We start from the raw sequence: 6,142 nt of genomic DNA on the forward strand, positions 1-6,142 counted from the left end.
CACCTGCCCACATACCAAATTCCGCAGGATGGATATGTCATTCCCAACATTCTCCCTTCCAAAATTCGACACGCCATTTCATCGGTAAAGAAGTGAACAGCACCCGTCCCAGACAAGGTCAGACCCGAACACCTGAAGAACCTGCTGTCAGTAGTCATCAATACACTGGCTCGACTCTTCACATGCTACCTGTCTGAATGCAAGGTTCTGTCCCAATGGAAAACCAGCAGGACTGTACTACTGTACAAGAAGGGAGACATCCACGACATTGGCAACTATCGCCCAATCTGCCTGTTGTCTGTCGTCTACAAAATGTTCGCTCAAGTCATCCTGAATAGGATTGGCAGAACACTAGATGAAGGACAACCATGCAAGCAAGCCAGCCGGGTTCCAAAAAGGATTCATTACGATTGACCATATCCACACAGTAACCAAACTCATTGAGTTTTCTCGGGAGTTCAAGATGCCACTCTGTCTAACATTCATTGATTTAAAGAAGGCCTTCGATTCTGTTGAGACAGAAGCAGTCATTGAAGCCCTAGCCAAACAGGGCATTCAAACTCAATACATCAGGATCCTACATGAGCTGTATCCACAGATTCACTATCAGGATCTCACCATTCTACAATGAAGTGATCATCGATGTCAAGTGAGGGATTCAGCAGGGCAATACCACTTCACCAAAATTCTTCAGTGCACCCTCAAGACCATCATGTGATTACTGGAATGGGAGTGAAGATAGACGGTCGGCAACTACACCACCTCCATTCTAGTGACACCAAACATTAGCCAAGCAGCACAAATGCTGGCTGACTTCGACCTGACTTGAGTGTGGAAAGGTCGGACTGCATCTGAATCTCACAAAGACAATGTTTATGAGAAACTGATTCATTCCTCATGTTCCATTCGCTCTCAGTGGAATGAACATCTCTGAATGCAATGGTTATTGTACCTAGGTCAAGAACTCAACATGATGAATGAACTGGCACCTGAGTTGCACAGGAGGAAGAGAGCGGCTTGGAATGCCTTGAAGAGCGTTGAAGAAATAGCTAAGAGGACAAAGAACCTCCAGCTCTGGGCACATCTTTTTGACTCCACCATTCTTCCTGCATTAACATATGCCTCAGAGACCTGAGCCCTACAAAAACAGGATGAGAACACTACTCAGGTCTCCCAAAGAGGAATCGAAAGAGCTATACTTCACTTAAGTAAGAGAATGAATCTGGAGTTCCGACCTCTATCGACGATCAAGAATCAGTGATGCTGTCTCATTTGACAAGGCGTCAAAAATATTTAAAATTTAAATTTAAATATTTAAAATTAAAATACATTCGAATTTTTTAATATTTTAAATTTTATTATTCGAAACTATTATATTATTTTTCTTTGGTTCAAAATCTTCCAGTGTCCTATTAGCCTAACCAGATACCTTAAATTCTTCCTTATGAGTGTTTCCAATGACTTGTATAGTAAACCCATACCCCTAGCTACATCCATTTTTCAACTCTTCTATTTTGTTTTTCAAAGGTGTGCTACTTTTCCCGCCATGCCATCAAACACCTTTGTGGTTTTAGTATACAAATGGTATCTTAAGTTATTTACCAGTTACTTAATTCTCTTCTGAAGAAGAAATATTTTGGGACAGAGAGATAATATGGGGGTTAAGGCCCTGGTTTTGCTCACAGCTGCCGGCATTGTGAGGGTCATTGCTGAGCACAGAGCCAGGAATAAACCCTGCACATCGCAGGGTAGGCCTAAAATACTAAATAAAATTAAAAAGGAAAGTTTTGATTGAAACAGATGATCAAAGCCAGGCTCCATCTGCCCACTTTGCCTTCACCAACTCCACTGCCTTCTTCCCTCTAATGTTCTTAGGATGAGGCAGTTCTGCCAGCAGCCAGTGGCTCAGAGGACAACTGGGCGCTGCTCCCCTCCTCTCTCTTCCCTTCCTACTATATGCTCTCTGCTCCGGACAAAAGCATCTTTACCCTTTCTTATAAATGGTCCTTGAAAAACAGTTGTGCTTGGTTTATACTAATCCCTTCCCCTTTTTTTATTGAACCACTGTGAGATATACAGTTACAAAGTTGTTCATGATTGAGTTTCAGTCACGCAATGTTTCAATACCTGTCCCTTCACCAATGTCCCCAGTATTTCCCTCCCATCATCCCTTCCCAGCTTGCCTCTATGGCAGACACTTTTACTCTCTCTCTCTCTCTCTCTCTCTCTCTCTCTCTCTCTCTCTCTTTCCTTTTTAATTTAAAATGTGCCCAGCATTCCTCCTGCCTCCCCCACCCAGCCTGACTTAATGACAAGCACTTGTCTTCTTTCTCTCTCTCTCTTCTCTTTTAAATTTATTTTTGTTTGTTTGGAGGTCACAGCCATCAATATTCAGGGGTTACTCCTGGCTCTACGATCAGGAATCACTTCTGGTGGTGCTTGGAGGACCATACGGGGTACCCAGGATTTAACCTGGGTCATATGTATTACCTGTATGCAAGGCAAACACCCTACCCATAGTACTATTATTCTGGCCCCTAACACTCAGTTTAATTGTGGCTTCTACCTCCTCTAAGTACCCCTGCACCCCAGAAGTTCTCTCTGCGAACTCTGAGCTTCTTTCCAGAATCTTTCTTCTCGCTTGCTGTACAACAGAAAGTTCCCCCTCATTCACTCATGCTTCTTCCTCAGGAAATAGGAAACAACCCTTCCATCCTGGCTGCAGGGAGAGAGGGCTGCTTTCTGCTTGGTGCTCAGATTGTCTCCATGCATGCAGGACGGCCAGCTGGGGCCATCATGGAGACCACCACGAAGCTGACGACCACTTTTTTCTCCCTCAGAAGCTATCTTATCACTCCTGGAAATGATTCCCATCTTACAAACAGCCCTTGCTCCAGATTTCTTATCTTCCCTACCTGGATTCCAGATGTCAGGGATTACTTAACCACAGAACATATATTTATAAAGAAAAGAAACATTTTTTTCCCCAGACCTAGGGTAATGTTCATGCTGACTTAGGAAAGGAAAAGTCAAACTTAATCACCAAAGCATTCCAAATCTGTTGCTACCAATAAAAATAGATCTGAGTCTTCAGTAGCAAGTACAGTTAAAACTCAGAAGGGATACACACACACACACACACACACACACACACTATATAATTTAAATCAAACATACTATAAGCAATAAACATAAAATGAACAATGGCAGGAATTCTGCCCTCATCGAATTTATTGTGATTAAAACTTTGATCAAGGAATGACTTTCACCTTATCACTAAGAGGAAAAAAATACAAATACTTTCATAAAACTCCAGACGAACAATAATGTTCTACATGGGTTTTGAAAAATCGAAGTACCTTCACAAGATTAGGTCTGATATTTTTATCTGGGATTCTGTAGAAATTGTCGTGCTCATGAGAGCTCAAAAGTATGTTTGAATAAAATTTGAACTCGCTCTCCTTTGTATGATTTACACTGAAGAGAATGTATTCAGATGAGAACTTCTGTCAGCATTCAGAAGTATTTCAGTCAACCAGGGCCCGTGTTTCAGTGTGGTTGCTGTGGCTTGGATCCTCTGCTTACAGCGTTGCTGACTCTGTGGTCTTGGTAGAAGCTAGCCCACTCCTCGACACCGCCCGTGGACAGAAGCCCTGGCTCGTACCCCAGTTATTTCCTGTCCTCTTCTTCTCACTACCCACCTTGGGTTTGTCACCTCCACAACTGGGGGGGCGGGGATCCTCTTATCAGGCATTCTGTCCCCAGAGATGTCTAATGCCACATCCTTCAGTATCAAGCTTGCATGCAATAATAGACTCATCACACACACACACACACACACACACACACACACACACACACACACACACGGCTTCTAAGGAACCCTTTGTTCCCTCTAGTAGAATTTTCCTGGATAAGTCTTCCAATGCTCCTTCTCCAGCAGGCTCCACTCTAAAATGCAGTAAGCTTTAGCAAGTGGGAAACAGAGGCTGAGAAAGGGCAGGTGACCTGACCAGTTTGGGCGAGGGGAGGGAGGAGGGAAGAGCACCACAGCGTCCCCTGCTGGAGCTCTCTGGTCAAACCAGGTATCCTAGTGACTTATTCTTAGTCAACCATAACTCTTTAGGCAGGAAGTGGTTTTTCTGTGCTGTCTCACCTATCTCCCTTCCAGCAGTGGTCCAAGCACTTGGCATTTCTCAAAGTCGTTCCATTTCTCAGAACCATTCTCAGAAAGTCCTAACTGGGTTGTTTCAAACACTTTGCCTCCTGATGGATGAATTGCCACTGGTCTCCAGATGCTTTCATTTTTATCAGAGGGCTCCTAGAAATATGCATCTTACTGATTTGATTTAAATTAATTTGACTGAAATATCTTGGTCCTAAAATTGTGGCATGCTGATCAAGCTACTGGATATGAGAAGTCGACAGGAAGAAGTGATTGCAGTATTTAGATGATAGAAATCTAACAAAGGTGATTATGGCAAATGTCTGTATATAACTATGTATATGTAAATTTCTATATCTACATATTTATAGAGAATGACAGAGATATATACATCAGAGACACAATCCAACCTCACATCTTACCAACCAATTCCAACCAAAATTCCGATGAAAATTGATTGTCACATTGGTTATCAAAATATTAATAATAAAATAATAAGAATTTACAGAGCATCTTTGTCATTTTTAAATGGGGAAGCATTTCTTAAGAGTCTTAAAGAGTAAAATAAAAAGACAGTGGAAAATGAGGCAGTGAAAAATTAAATTCTGACGTTAAATTACTAAGACCATTCTGTTTTTTATTCTCCAGATAGAAACTAAAAAGGACATAGGCAGTCCCTGAGAACCATTTATATTCTAAAATACAACTGACATGCAAAAACTCATTTTGAAATTGTTAGAAAATAGCAAATTATGTAAATGGAGAAAATAAGACAAAATTCAATGAAAATGTAATCTACGGAGTGAAAGTACTTATAACAAATATATCTCTATTTTTATTTTTTGTGGGTTTTTTACATGCTTTTATTAAAGAAGTGTAATTTACAAAGTTATTGATGTTGAATTTTAGGTGTATATTTCAATACCAGTCCCACCACCAGTGTCAACTTCCCTAAACCAGTGTTCCCATATTCCCTTCACACCCCATCTCTGTCTGTCCCCTTGACAGGCATATTAGAAAGTTCCAGTTTGCAGCTTTAGGTCTCATGTTTTCCATTTTGTTGAGTCTGTGTTTTAGATATGTGACTATACCATTCATTCTTATCACTAGTGTAAGTGAACTGTGAGTCCTGCTCACCCATTACTTTCAATTCTCTTCTTCCCCCCTTTGATTTCTTTTCTTCTCTGTCCTTCTCTTAAACCAGGACAAATACATTTTAATGAATTTATATCTAAATATACAAAGAGCTACAACAAATGAACAAGGAAAAGAAAATCCTAAGAGAAAAATGTGCAAAATACTTGAATGAACAATAATCAAGTAAAAACAGTCAACTTTTTTCATCATTAAGTTAAGAAATACTAATTAAAGCCATATGTGATGCCACAACACACTTGTCACATTAATTACAATGAAAAACATGAAAAAAACAAGTGAGAAAAGGAAGTGAAGTAACCAGAACACTATATATCTTATTGTCAGGAGATTGAACTGATATAACCACACTGAAACACTATGTAGCCATAAGTATTGAAACAAAACAGATAGCTTCATCCTCACAATAGCACCTTAACTATATACTCAACAGAAATGTAAACATAGTTCACCAGAACATGCACTAGAATTTTCACAGTGGCATTGTTCACAGTAGTCAAGGTTGGAAACTACCCAAATGCTCACCAACAGCAAGAATGTACGAATGAACAATAATTTATTTGACACTGGAAAACTATGCAACAGTGTGAGTAAGTGGTCTATAACTCCACACAGTTATGCATACAGGCCATAAATGTAACAGCAAACCAGAGAGCCTGACAAATTAATATCTATTTATAACTCTCCATAGAAAGTCAAAGAAAAACCGATATGTACTAACATAGATTATCCCAGGGATAATGGGTATTGAGTGGAAAGGAACATAAAGTTTTTCTGGGATGCAGGAAATGTTCTGAGTTTTGACCCAGGGGCCAGATGTGT

The sequence above is a fragment of the Sorex fumeus genome, unplaced genomic scaffold (assembly GCF_029834395.1).
Source record: "Sorex fumeus unplaced genomic scaffold, SorFum_2.1 ptg000169l, whole genome shotgun sequence".
Lineage (NCBI taxonomy): Eukaryota > Metazoa > Chordata > Mammalia > Eulipotyphla > Soricidae > Sorex > Sorex fumeus.